The sequence below is a fragment of the Paroedura picta genome, chromosome 3 (assembly GCF_049243985.1).
Source record: "Paroedura picta isolate Pp20150507F chromosome 3, Ppicta_v3.0, whole genome shotgun sequence".
NCBI lineage: Eukaryota > Metazoa > Chordata > Lepidosauria > Squamata > Gekkonidae > Paroedura > Paroedura picta.
Genome location: NC_135371.1, coordinates 13096353 through 13111306, shown reverse-complemented (window position 1 = coordinate 13111306; position 14954 = coordinate 13096353). Strand labels below are relative to the sequence as shown.

Below are 14954 nucleotides of genomic sequence, written 5' to 3'. Positions count from 1 at the left end.
AGAAGTCGATCCGATTGTATCCAGGGCTTTATTCCCAGGCAGACTGGAATTTGCTCTAGCCTGACAGCCTGAATCTTCTATAGAGTTGGCCATGTCTTTAAACCTGTTACTGTTGTCAAAAAGTGTGGATGTGTCTAAAGTCTACGACACACAAAAAGAGCTGATAGACAGGAGAGAGTGTGGTGAGTTCCCACTTCAAATACTACTGTTCAGCTACAAAACACCCTAAAAATAGCTTTCAAGCAATTATCCAAACTGTTCCCCCTGCAATAAAGGAACAAGACGTCACCACAGCTTGATAGCTGGGTGAAATTTTACCACTTGTTAAGGTGACTGCTGGATTTAAACTCTGTGGAGGCTCAGATGCTAACATACAATCGCTGTGTCAGGTAGTCAAAAAACTTAAGAACGAGTTTCTCTGTCTTCTAAAATCCTTCAAGTGCCTGTGACCACTACCACGTGTGGTAACTCTTATAATTATAGTGGGGATAGCTGCATTTCAGGTAGTCAGCCATGCTGGGACAAAAAAACAAACAAACAAACAGTTGGTCATAAGGCTCACAGGCTAAGATTTTGTGGACTGGAGCTCTCCATCAAATGCATGTTACTCACAAGGGAGACATTGATACGCAAAGTTAGAGCTGGTTCTAGATTTGGAGGGAGGGGCCCAGGTGAGCTTCCTTTCTGCCACCCTCCCACTACCTCTGCACACTGCAGTTGGGAGCAGGAGCAGGGAAAGGGCTGGCAATAGGAAGCCCCACCTGAAGCCCTGGACTTGGCAATCCCCCCCCCCCCCGTATATGCTTTAGGTCAGGGGTAGTCAACCTGTGGTCCTCCAGATGTTCATGGACTACAATGCTTTGCTGGCAGGGGCTCATGGGAATTGTAGTCCATGAATATCTGGAGGTCCACAGGTTGACTACCCCTGCTTTAGGTTATGAGCAGAAGAAGAGTTGGTTTTTCTCCTCTGCTTTTCACTACCCAGCAGCTTGAATCGTATTCCCTTCCTCTCCCCTACCTCTGCGAGGTAGATGAGGCTGAGGGAGCTCTGACAGGACTGCTGCCATCAGTACAGCACTATCAAGACTGTGATGAGCTCAAGCTCACCCAGCTGGCTGCATGTGGAGGAGCAGGGAATCAAACACGGTTTGCCGGATTAGAAGGGGATTAGAAGGGGGTCTCTCTTAACCACCCTTTTAAAAATGAGAGACACTAGAATTGCCGGCTTAAGTCTAACTTCAGCCACGTCTGAACAGAGAGCGTTGTGAGTTTATCTTCAAGAAGTGAGAACCAGCCAAGTCAAAGGGATTTCTGCTGTTCTGGAATGCCACCCCCCCCCCCATGGCCATTACAGCAGTAAGTCCCTGCAGAATCGGCACTCTTCCGGCATTACATGATTGGTGTACCCAGCCTGGCTCCTCTATTTGAGCAAGATGTGTTTAGCTACTTGGAACAGCTTGGCTTGTCTGAGTGATATAGCTCAAGATATAAAAACCCAGCTGTGTACTGACAACAGGTCAAATGAGCCTCTCGGTGCCAAAGAAGTACTCAATGCAGTGTGGATTCTTCCTAATGGCTGATGCTTGGCTACTTGCAGTCTGTATCTTCCTCTCAGTCACCTCAGGAGGTAAGTCCCATTTACATGAAGTAAGCAGAGAGAAACCTTTCTTGCATGGGTGCTCTTTGTTGTGGATTGTATGTGATGATGGGGTCAAGTGTATTTTTTTTCCTGATGAAACACATTGTTTTTCCTGGGTTTCCTGTTGGCAAAGGTCACCATGATGACAGTACGATGCAGTACACCCACAATAAGCGACAGATCAAGAATATCCTCCTTCCTCCCAAATAGTAGTTGTGAGTTCTTGTACTATGCATGGGGTTGGACTAGATGACCTTGGTGGTCCCTTTCAACTCTATGATGGGTGCCATGGATATGAATAGCAACCGTAGGGCTGCCAGCTCCAGGCCGGGAAATACCTGGAGATTTTGAGGATAGAGCCTCAGGGGTCAGGAGAGATTTAATAATGGAGTATAATGCCATAGAGTCCACCCTCCAGAATGGCCATTTTCTCCAGGGGAACTGATCTCTGTAGCCTGGAGAGTAGCTTTAATGGCAGGAGAAGTTGGTTAACCTTTGTTTTCTTCCTGCAGGTCAGCCTGGCAAAGTGTTTTGTTTGTCATCTCTTTTCAAATTGCCCCACCCTACTCCCTTATAACAAAAAAAGATAGTGGAATCAACTTTGGGAATGTAGGTGCTCCCTTCCCTCTGGCATATCATTTTACTGCATCTAGAAGAGTTTAACCATAAAAAACAGAACTTTATTACATTCCTTGGTGTTTTTGAGATAACAATTATGTAATCATCAAGTGTGAGGTTTACTCCACTTGTCTTGAGTGTTAGGTTTTAAAGAGGCAGGTGTACTTTGTTACTATGGGGAAACTTCACAGTCTTGAAGTAATCCCCTATGGGTCTGGAACACTTTCCCCCTCAGGTATATGAAGTTTCCCTCCTGACTAGAGAAAGGCCCTCCTTTGACACAATCTCCCTGACTAAGCCCGTTTCCACACTTACTTATTCTCCTCTTTTAGAACCTGGGCTAGAAATTCTTCTTTCCCCAGAAGATTGTTCCCCTCTCACCACTTAGAGTGTGGTCCTTTCCCCAAATTCCCTCTCAACCTGCCCTTGAGCTCTTCTTTAGAACACATCTGTTCCCTTCCCCGGAATTCAACCCTTTTCTTATTTTGAGAGCTTTCTCTCCTCTCCATTTTGGTGTCTCCCACTTGCCCCTTCTTAGCCTGTCTCTCAAGTACACCGATGCTGTCAGAAATTAACCCTTTAGAGGCAGGGATGTGCACTGACACACACAAAATTAAAATGTTCTTGGTTTCCACTTTTACTATTTCTAGTTGGTTTCATTGCAGGTTCCTCCGTGGAGCTGTCTTGTTTTGAGTTGAAGTATATTCCGTGGAGGGTGAAGTTGCTGTGTCAATTAGGATTACAGATGGCCTTTCTGGTAGCCGGATAGACACCAAAAGTGTAGAGCCTTGAAAGTAAACACACACACCCCCAAACACACAACACATGTTAAATAGGTAGAAAGCAATATACATAGCTATTTTTTCTTCCTAGATGGCAACCAAGGTAATGACCGTTTATGCACTGGGAACTTCACTGCCCCAGCTCCTGCACAGGAGCACAAATCGGGGGTAGATGAGGTGCACCAAACCAAATGCTCTCCCATGTGGGTGCAGGAAGAGGTGGGACAACCTGCCAGGACTAAAACTCCAGCCAGCAGCACGGCATGAAACCTCCAGTGCATAAACGGTCAATGAGATGCTGCAATACTGCCCATGCAACCGTGTTCCATGTTACATGCCAAATAATATTGTGTATATGGGCTCATTCCACACACACTGGAAAATGTGCTTTGTGCTTTTGCAGCTAGATTTCCTTGTGTGAAACAGGAAAATCACCTTCTAAAGTGCAATGAAAATGAATTATCCAGTGTACACAGAATGAGGGAGCTGAATGACAGGTATGGTAGAAGTGATCAACAGAGTCTAGGGAGCTAGCATTAGGGTGGGAAGTCTCTTCTAGATGCAGTTTCTTGGCTCCAAGCCTTCCCACACCTGGAACCTCTACTCCAAACGTCTTTCTAGCGCAATCTTTCTCAGCTCAGCCACCACCGCGATTTCTCCATTTGCTGATGTTGAAAGATTTACAAAGAGATTTCCAACAGGTTTTATTTGACCAGAAGGAATTTGAACTGGGGCCATGAATTGCCCTTCCCCTCAGTCTGTGTTTGTGAGGTGACCTCCATGAATCTCCTCAAAACAGCCTCATGAGGAAAAACAGGCATCCTATATCCCTCAAGAAGGCAAAACACCTCCCATGATGTAGCAGTTTACCTCAGAAAACTGGCTCAGGGCAATTCATGTCACCCCATCTACTGTACTGTTACACAGTCTGATTTCCTCCCCACAGCTCTTGTTTTATACTGAGAGTGTAAGGGTGACCCATGAAGACGGTTTAGCAAACCGTATCCCAGTCAGTTCAAAAGTTCTGGTGAATCATTTTCACTGTGGGATTTGTTTGCTAAACAAATTCTCTCTCTCATGTAGTGGATGCCATCCAATGCTACCAGTGCTATAGCACAAACCCATATGAGCTATGTGATCGTGAGCCGACAACATGTGAAATCGAAAATGGGATGTGTGCCATCTTTCTTGCAATCAAAGGTAAGGAATCTGGGCAAAATGCATTCATGCTTTTTGGGCCCGCCTCTGATACCTGATCTAAGAAGATGAAGGGAAGGCAGGGCTACTCTTACCTTTGGCCATCGGACAGGTGATAGAGCAGTGCCAGGTGCTTGGTTTCTTCCCACTATCAAATTAGACATTGGTCACTATATATAGATCTTGTTGGGTGTTTATTTAGCTACTTCTAAGCACATTCGATAGGATCACTTCCAGGTATCTTGCCTGATGGGTGCTAAAAGGGGCACCTGATGGGTGTTAAAAGGGGGTGCTTTAGGATGCTTAGGGCTGATCCTGCATTGATCAGGGGGTTGGACTAGATGGCCTGTATGGCCCCTTCCAACTCTATGATTCTACATAATTGCACTTTACCAACATTGGTGGGTTCCTTGCTCTCCTTATATGGGTAACTTCATCAAGAGGAGGGTCAACAACTGAGCTGAACATAAGCAGGTGACTTGCAACTGCCTCAAAGTAGATGGGGCTCTGAGTCTTCTTACTAAGCCACCTTGAGGTCCAGTCATTTTTCAGGCACTCATTCGCCTTCCTTTGAAGCATGGGGTGGCTGGATGAAACAGATGGTGGTTGGGAAATGCACAATCTATACCAGGGGTAGTCAAACTGTGGCCCTCCAGACGTCCATGGACTACAATTCCCATAAGCCCCTGCCAGCATTCACCGAAAATGGGGAATGTCCTGCAGGGGGCATTGGAGGAGATATGCAGTTAGTATATTTAGGTCAGGAATTTTCTGATATCTGTCAAATAATCTCTTCTGTGTCTTGATTGGCTCAATTGGAGACTTCCTGCTCTTCCTGCTTGCCTCCAGAACAGTCAGAAGGAATGAAGACAACAGAACAGTTAGAGTCTCTCTTCCTCTCTCCTCTTTCTATATATAAAGTTGTTTCTCTTCGAAAGAAAATTATTTTATCCTTTTAAGCAGCTCGGTGCTTTACTCTCTTCCTTATTTAAACTCTGCCAACAATTATCTCCACAACACTCCAATCTGGTTTCAGGATCAGTTTTGTACCCAAAGCGTCAGTCAGTTTGATATTTAATGAGAGGAGATGAGGGGAATGAACCCATGTTGATCCTCTGGGACCTCTCAGGCTGTAGCAACACATTATGAAGATTTCATGTCCATTGGAGTGCTTTGCATCACATCTGCCGTGGGAGTTTTGTGTCTTCCAGAAGCACATTGGCTCTTTCTTTTTTTTCTTTTTTCTTTTTTTTTGCAACGTGAGCAGACAAGAAGAAATTGCTGCAGCTTTCCCCTTCCTCCTGTTTCATGGCCCTTGGAGCTGCTATTTGGCTGCACTGTCAAAATCACATTACTTACATGGCTACACACAAATTTCATAAGGGCAGACGAAATGACGGTAAAAACACACCCCGGATGTTGGATCGCCCAGTCCTAATACTCTTTCTCTTTGTCATAATTATAGAACCATAATTCTCTTTGTCATAATGTTCACTGCTTAATGGAAACCTAAAATATGCCTTTCTCCCTCATCCAGGTGGTCATGGGGTGAGAAGATACAGATACTGTGCTCATAACAAATTCCCGCATTGTGGAGTCAGAATAAAATCTAAGTGGGCTGAAGAAGACTGGTTTATGTACACCTGCTGTGATCATGCTGATATGTGCAACGACGACGTTTCATTTATTTCAAAGGGTGAATGAGGTCAGACAGAAGAGGCCTGGCATCTCTGATCCAGCTGGGTCTGGACTCAGCATTGACAATTAATCAGACATTGGAACCTTGATTTAGCTGTTGGATTGTTTTTGTTATTTTTTTTAGTTTTTATTGTTGCCCTTGTGCTCCGGCTTGCAGTAAAGATGTTCAAAAATCAAGCTTACCCTGATTTCAGCAACTGCCGACTGTCATGTTAAATGCTCTGTTGCATCCCATTCATGATTTCTTATTGTTTTTGATATTAAAGTTAAACCTAATTTATGCATGGTCTGTCCAGTGCTTACTAGGTAACAGCTAGCAAGGGTAATCTTAATCCCAGAGTCAGAATATGGGCCTTCTCTGCATCAGTTAAAGTTTACGGTTACCAACTCCAGGTTGGGAAATATCTGTAGATTTGCTGTTTTCGAGAAATGAAACTTCAGAATAAAAGCTGTGCCTTTGGTAAGAGATTTATCAACAACACTGATCCGCTCTTAAAATGAGATATTACAACTTGATCATTTTGAGATACTAATTGTCCATATTGAGGGATTCAAATGGTTTTAAAGAAATTAATGGCGTCCCTTTGTGAAATTTATGATATTTAATCAGTCATTGTGTCCACTGTAACTGTCACAAATAGAGTGTATGCAGTTATTTCATTCATTCATTCATTCATTCATTCATTCATTCATTCATTCATTCATTCATTCATTCATTCATTCATATTTATATACCGCCCTCCCCAAAGGCTCAGAACGGTTTTAAAGGTAAAATGGCTGGTGTGTTCTTCCTCAGCTGTGCTTCTGCTCATATCGTGATCAACAAATAAGAAATGGGAGCCGCATTTTTGTGACTGCTCATCTGTTTGTCAGCCTGTTTGGGGTAGTTCAACAGGCTAGTTTAAATATTCCCTCGTAATAGTACTGAATTTTGCTTTTTGATAGAGCAGTATAAGCCGAAGAGGGCTTTTTCAGTGTGCAAAAAGGAGCTGAAAAACTAGGCTTATACACGAGTATATAGGGTAGTTAGCAGGGTGGCAGTTTTGCCAGTGAAGACTCAGCTCATTCTTTTGGCATATGTCCACAGCCATTTATAATTGTGCCCCCCGCCCTCATCCAAAGGGTTGGCCCTGCATGGTAAGTAGCCTGACCCTCTAGCCATCCGGCTGCTTCACTTGGACACTATCCCCGCCAGGAGAACGGGTCCTCTGCGACTGGAATCCCGGACATTGGATTCCATGGGAAATGTTCTGCTACAAGAAGACACGTCCATCACTAGAGTGGGATTTTCTCTTTCCCACTGCAAGCCAAAACGATCCCCCAATTGCTGCTCCAGGGGGCGTAGAGCTCCTAGAGACAGCTAGAATTGCCAACATTAAACTGCTCCTCCTATTTAATATCCTCCCTCCGGTACGGGAGACACTTGTAAAGGTGCACTCATGCATTCTCATAAATCGTATTATCCTTACAGTCTGTTCCAATATAACCTGCAGGTGCATGATGATCTTTGGCAGGAGCCTGGCTTTGGACATGCTACTCCCACAGGGAGGTGGGCAGGTAGGAGGGACTGAACCTTCTAAGCTGCGGAGCCCCAATTGCTGATTTTTAAATGAAGCACACATATGTACAGCAAATACATCATTTTCTTCCCAGAAGTAATATTATTATACATTTAGAAATAGAAATAGCATGATCAGAGCTTGCCTCGGGCTATTTGGGGTGTTATGAACAGATGAATAGGAAAACTTTGAATTAATTATATGGTCCTTTGATTGCCCATAAGGGACGTTCTAGATCTGTCTTGCTTCAATGCTAACTCTTCTTACCTGAAAGTACATTTTGTTTCTTTCCTAGCAGGGCTGCCAACTTTTAAAATAGTCTCATGAGCTGCTCCTTGAATATCCATTAGACCTGCCAATTGCCAGGCAGTATTTTTTTTTCTTTATATAGTTAAAGAATGCAAATACTTATATATAATGTTGTGCCAGTTTCTACTAATTCCCCTAATTTAAGCACCCCCTTACCTCCCATCAAAGTTTCAATTTCCCACCATTTGCTGTTCCCACAACAGAAGGATTTTTATCTTCGAAGAATAGCCAGAAAGGCTGTTACAAATCAATTTATGACATTCCTGGAAGAAGCTTCGGTCCTAGACCCCTCAGTCTGGTTTCCGGCCTTGCTATGGGTTAGAGACAGCACTAGTTGCCCTGACAGATGACCTCCATCACCAGTTAGACCAAGGCGGGTCGGCGCTACTGATATTACTAGACCTCTCAGCAGCGTTCAGCACAGTTGATTACGAGCTCTTAGCTCACCGCCTTGCTGGAAGTTCAGGCTGGGTTGTCATCAAAATGCAGATGACACCCAGCTCTTCCTCCTGATGGATGGCTGCCCTGACTCTTCCACAGGAACATTAGCCAGCTGCTTGAAAGCAGTGATGAGATGGCTAAAGCAGAGTCATCTGAAGCTCAATCCTTCAAAGATGTAGATCCTGCGGCTGGGTAGGAAGGGCCCATGCGAGGAAACGCATCTGCCCACCCTGGATGGTGTGCAGCTCTCTACGGCTCACTCTGCCAGGAACCTGAGTGTGATCCTGGATGCTTCCCTTACAATCATAGAATCATAGAATCATAGAGTTGGAATGGGCCATACAGGCTATCGAGTCCAACCCCCTGCTCAATGCAGGATCAGCCCTAAGCATCCTAAACAATGGAAGTCCAAGTCACAAAGTAGTGCAGCTGGCATTCTACCACCTCTGCCAAGCCAAGCTACTAGCGCCTTACATGGTCCCAGAACACCTAGGCACAGTGATCCAGGCAACAGTCATCTCTAGACTGGATTTCTGTAACTCACTCTATGCATGCCTGCCCTTAGCCTTGATCTGGAAACTACAGTTGGTCCAAAACATAGGGGCCAGGGTCCTCACAGCAACACCATGGAGGGCCCACATCCGGCCCATTCTCTATCAACTACAGTGGTTGTCACTTGAAGGCTAAAGTTTCTGGCAATTACCTTTAAGGCCATACGCAGTCAGAGACCAGTGTACCTGAGGGACTACCTCCCTGCCTATGCCCCTCAAAGAGCTTTACATTCTGCTTCCACCAACCGGCTAATGATCCTTGGCTCAACCAAGGCTAGAGCCTACTCTGTCCTGGCCCCCACCTGGTGGAATGAGCTCCTGGAGGATATTAGGGTGCTGACGGAGCTAAAACAGTTCCGCAGGGCTTGCAGACGGGAGCTCTTCCACCAGGCATTTGGATGAGACTAACATCTACAGGGCCCCTGCTCCCTCCCTCCCAGAAATTCACTCATACATTCTGCTCTGGACCTGTTTGCACTGTTATAATCTGTTACCTCTGTTATAGTTTTAATGTTAATATCATCATTGTTATGAACAACTAAGTTCCATGTACTGTTTTCTACATCGTATGTAAACCACCCTGAGCCTTAGGGGAGAGCGGTATATGAATACAAAAATAAATTAAATAAGAAGCCAGTCATAACATCACAGACATGTAATTGCATCATGAAGGACACTCTCCTTCCCCTGGGAACAGCTGGCTGAGAGCCCAGTGAGGGGAAACCAGGGGGGAGGAGACAAAAGTGAATGGAAGAACTGCAATGCAAAAGACAAGCTCTTGGGGTTTCAGTTCTCCTTTTACTATGATATATGGCATGGAGCTAGGGATAACATGATGCCATATGATTATTTTAAGCAATGTTTGTTGGTGCATGGGTCAGGTATCTGCTGCTCTGCATCACTTCCTTAGGGAAAATCATCAAATATAAGGTTAGTGGAGCATTTGATTCTCATTGGACCAGGTGACCACAGGAGCCATCCAGCCTTATATAACAGATATCCTGATATGAGCAGCTTGCTCCATAGCTTCAGTTGAACTACCATTGGTGAGCAGCGCTTGAAACATCTCGATGAGCACCCCTGAGCTGCCTAACTTAACCTCAGCTTTAACTGGAGATTAAAAAGAAAGCATTGATAAGGTCCATTTCCCTTCAGGAGCCACTTATGGCTCAAACTTTGCTGCTTGCTATTTGTGTTTTCCTTTGCCTTGGACAAGGAGGTAAGTCCCACTTACACAAGGTAAGAAGAAAGGCATTTCCTAGCACACTGGTACTCTTCACCTATTTGACCCCCATAAAAGTTCCAGGGGCAGTGAGAGTATACTGACACTAGGGACATTGGTTATGGTAACTAGTCTAAACATATGGCATCATATGGCTTAATTTGGATATTATGACACAGTTTACTAATTTAGCATAATTTGCTTTTACCTATGTCTACACAGGTATGATGGCTGTTCATTAGTCCGGGGAAGAGTGCATGCACTCAAAAGCTCCTGTCTTGAATATATTTTTGTTGGTCTTAAAGGTGCTATTGGACTCTTATTTTGTGGTGCTACTGCAGACTAACACGGCTTCCTACTTGAATCTAGCCTAAAGCCTGCTATTGATCTGGCAAGATATCCTGTTAATTACAGACAACACTGGGGGGAAAGGTCTTTCTTTGTTCCATCAGATTCCTGTTAGTAGAGGACACAGGCCAAAGGGCAGCTGTGGGGAGCACAGCTTTGGTAGTGAAAAGCAGGTTATACAAACCAGCTCTTTTTCTCTTCTCATTGAATCCCAGTGAACATTTAAAGCAGTGACAGTCAGTTTGGTGACCATTCAGCTGTATATAAGGAACAATGAAAAAATAATTCCTTTTCTCTTTTAGGAGATGCGATATCATGCCACTACTGTTATAATGACAACCCCAATGAAAAATGTGGTACTTCTGTGACATGCGACATGCCAAATGGGATCTGCTTAACCACTTATAAATATAAAGGTAAGGGCATATAAAAGTGTTGACTGGGGACCGGGGTATTTCTTCTCCTTCTCCTTCTCCTTCTCCTTCTCCTTCTCCTTCTCCTTCTCCTTCTCCTTCTCCTTCTCCTTCTCCTTCTCCTTCTCCTTCTCCTTCTCCTTCTCCTTCTCCTTCTCCTTCTCCTTCTCCTTCTCCTCCTCCTTCTCCTCCTCCTCCTCCTTTTTCTTGACAGAGGTCCTGCATTGGGTGATATGAGGGTTATTTATTTGTTTGTTTGTTTATCATCTGGCATGTATGTAAGGTAGGGGATTCTAGATCCTAAGTCAAGAGCAATGCCATTGCCTGCCCCTATCTTCAGTCATTGTGACAAAGACAGAAGTTCAGGGATAGAGCATCTGCCTTGTACTCAGAAGGTCCCAGGTTCAATCCCTGGAACCTCCAGATAAAAAGGTGGTACAGAATAACTTTTCTGAGACCCTGGAGAACCACTGCCAGTCAGAGTACACCATATGGATTTTGCTTGGCCAATCCTGCAGGACTCCCTTCCTTTCAGCAACCCCCACCCAATATGGCTCTTACACATTTAAAAAGCAGCTGCAAATATAAACAAACAGAAAGTCTCTTTCAGGAGGTTTCAGGAAAGGCATTTTGGACCCTCCCGGGAATGGGCAAACAGAGATAAATCAAACCCCCTGCTGATTCCATCTGGGAGGAAGAAGCTTTTACACCTGAGCTTCTGCTAACAGTGGGCATTGCTATGTGGAGGAGGCAGGCTGCCTTGAACACACAAATGAAGTAAATGGGATGTTTTTAAAACAATGTGATTTCTAAGTTAAAGAGCTTACTTTAGAATAAGATCAGCTATGGTATGTACAGAGCGAAGGGCATAGGAACTACTTGTTTACCCTTTTCTTTTGTTTACCCTTTTCTTGCTCAATCTGTTTCTGTCCTGAGGGCATATGTGTGGAAATTTTTAGTAAAAATACGTTTTCTCATGGCTAAAGCTGGCAGTTCCCTGTACTACATAGACCTCCACTGGCTACTCCTCCAGTGGAGTGCAAGGGCAGTAAGAATCCCTATGGAAACCAGAAGCTGGGTAGTGGGAAACACAGACACAATGCAAAGCCATACAATGCTAGAGCAGGTGAAGGAAGGAGGGAGCCCTGGTTTCCTCAGTGTGTAATTCCTACATAGGAAAAGGGGTGGCAGTGAGTTTGAGGGTTGGGGGCTATGTATAGTCTATGTACATTATCTGTCAGCTGATATTCAGATGTTTATATCTCCACAAGCCTTCAAGGGCAGGGAGAACTTCGGCTCACGTGTGAACTCTGCAGGGGTGATGCGGCCTTTCCCAGAATTCCAGATGGCTGCTGGTATCCCTGGGCCCACTTCCCCTGCTGCTTCACAGTTCAAGTTACTTTCTCCACAATGGAAACTGTCCCTGAGGGGCCGCCTCTCTGAATATGTTCTCCAGAGAGCATTATGCTCAGTCAGTGCCGACTGGCTGAGGATCCCTGGCCTCAAAGAGGTTTGTCTGGCCTCAGGCAGAGTGAGAGCATCTTGGCTCTGTCCCCCACCTGGTGCAATGAGCTCCCTGGGGAGATCAGTGCCCTTATGGAGCCTACCAAGTTCCACAGGGCCTTCAATACAGAGCTCTTCCATTGGACTTAAAGCAGAGGCTAGTCAGGAAATATTGAGAAAGCCGTGCTGATTGAAGAAGAAGAAGAAGAGTTGGTTTTTATATGCCACTTTTCCCTACCCGAAGGAGGCTCAAGGTGGCTTACAGTCGCCTTCCCTTTCCTCTCCCCACAACAGACACCCTGTGAGGTGGGTGAGGCTGAGAGAGCCCTGATATCACTGCTTGGTGATTGATTGATTGCCTGACTGACTGACTGACTGACTGACTGACTGACTGACTGACTGACTGACTGACTGACTGATTGGCTGACTCCTGCATTTTAACTACTGTCACCACTTCTGGGATTTCTCAATGCCTGAAATATATTTAAGAGGTTCCTGCATGGTCAAAAGGTTGGAAAGAGCTGCACTAGGTGAGTCAGCCCTTCTCCAACAAGATCCTGCATGATGATGATGATGATGATGATGATGATGATGATGATGATGATGATGATGATGATGATGATGAAGACTTGGTTCTTATATGCCACTTTTCTCTACCCGAAGGAGGCTCAAAGTGGCTTACAGTTGCCTTCCCATTCCTCTCCCCACAACAGACACCCTGTGGGGTGGGTGAGGCTGAGAGAGCGCTGATATCATTGCCCGGTCAGAACAGTTTTATCAGTGCCGTGGCAAGCCCAAGGTCACCCAGCTGGCTGCATGTGGGGGAGCGCAGAATCGAACCCGGCATGCCAGATTAGAAGTCCGCACTCCTAACCACTACACCAAACTGGCATAGTTTCCCTAATATTTCCCCACAATGAATGGGTCTTTAATATGAATGGTAATACAACATGTTTTGTTCTCTGCAATCCAGGCTCTCAACTGGTAGCAATGAACAAGAGCTGTGCTAACCGCATATTCAAGAAGTGCGGAGTCCGACTAACCTCTCAAAAGTCTGGTTATGCGTTCGAACATCATTGCTGTAACCATTCCGACTTCTGCAACTCTAAAATGTAGCTCATTTGGAAGCATGGGGGAAGACAATGCCAACTTCTGCAGCTCTACAGATAAGCAAATGTGGAAGCACAGGTGAAGACGAAAATACTATTACAGATTGAAACATGGGGGTGAAGACAGCTGTAAAAGAACGGACATTCCTCAGCTGACGTCAAAGCCTGTAATCCTAAGAATACTGGCCTGAAAGCAAGCCCCCATCAAATAAGCTAGGTCTTATTTCTGAGTAGGCCTGCTTAAGCTTGTTCCCTTAATAATACAACCTCCACTTGGCTTGCTAGCTCCTTTTAAAGAATATATTAAAACTATTTTTAAATTATATATAATTTAAACTAATAATTTAACTCATTTAGACTAATAATAATGATAAAGGACATTGTCTTTTGGGCCAGGGCATCTGTGGTGGAATAAGGAGAATTTTTCTCCTTAATTTTGCCACCCACCCACTGTAGAAAGATCACTGTAGAAAGATCACTCCATACTAAAGGTGTTTTAGAAGCGCATTGTGTCTGTGCCTGTGCCAAAGGTTTGGAGATGCTAAAGTGCTTATGCCCTCCATAAGTGCACCCCTCTCTCACACACACACCAAGGGAAACGTTGCTGGATTTCTTGTTGAATGTTCCTTTTCTCAGTCTTCCTGCCTCATGTGACCTTCGCATCCAAGAAACACTTGATCACAAACACGCGGAACCACAGAAATCTCGCCCATGACACACACACGAACCGCCTTTCTTCATCCTCAGAATGCTTTGTGGGTGTTTCTTTTGTGGGGGAGGGATAGAAGGGAATTATGCTTCAAGGGACCTATGAAGATAGGCTGAGGGACTTGGGAATGTTCAGCCTGGAGAAAAGGAGGTTGAGAGGGGACATGATAGCCCTCTTTAAGTATTTGAAAGGTTGTCACTTGGAGGAGGGCAGGATGCTGTTTCCGTTGGCTGCAGAGGAGAGGACACGCAGTAATGGGTTTAAACTACACATACAAAGATATAGGCTAGATATCAGGAAAAAAATTTTCACAGTCAGAGTAGTTCAGCAGTGGAATAGGCTGCCTAAGGAGGTGGTGAGCTCCCCCTCACTGGCAGTCTTCAAGCAAAGGCTGGATGCACACTTTTCTTGGATGCTTTAGAATGCTTAGGGCTGATCCTGCGCTGAGCAGGGGTTGGATTAGATGGCCTGTATGGCCCCTTCCAACTCTATTTCTATGATTCTATGATTCTATTAATTAAAAGATAAAGGCAGAAACATTTCTGTTTCAGAGAGGTGCACCTTCTACAGTTATAGTAAAATATTTCTAGCAAAGCTCAATGTCTTTGCCTCAGTTTGTTAGAGTGTGGCTGAATTAGAGTCCACACTCTAATGGACTCAGCATTACACATGCAACCACACACACACAAGCACACCCGAGAACCCTCTCCCAAGGACAAACTTCCGAGCATGTCACATTCTGGAAAATGGGAAGCCCAATCGTCATGGCAGCTGTCTGTGTACTATACCTGCAGCAGGGCTGACAGCTGTTTCCATGGCACATTCCTCATTCAGAGCACCATTATGAGTTTCCAGG

The 14954-nt window shown here is 44.9% G+C and overlaps 2 long non-coding RNA genes across 3 annotated transcripts; both read left to right on the top strand.

Moving 5' to 3' along the window:
* Positions 1 to 1446: 1446 nt before the first annotated feature.
* On the top strand, positions 1447 to 6214 carry LOC143834523 (uncharacterized). Its single transcript, XR_013229795.1, has 3 exons — positions 1447 to 1627; positions 4123 to 4239; positions 5774 to 6214. It is a non-coding gene; the product is annotated as an uncharacterized LOC143834523 (long non-coding RNA).
* Positions 6215 to 9589: 3375 nt separating this feature from the next.
* LOC143834522 (uncharacterized) lies at positions 9590 to 14559 on the top strand. 2 transcript variants are annotated; one of them, XR_013229794.1, is made up of 3 exons: positions 9590 to 9724; positions 10667 to 10780; positions 13254 to 14559. It is a non-coding gene; the product is annotated as an uncharacterized LOC143834522 (long non-coding RNA). The 2 variants fall into 2 exon arrangements; XR_013229793.1 differs by lacking the exon at positions 9590 to 9724 and adding an exon at positions 9847 to 10013 and having other exon boundaries at positions 13254 to 14558.
* Positions 14560 to 14954: the final 395 nt, after the last annotated feature.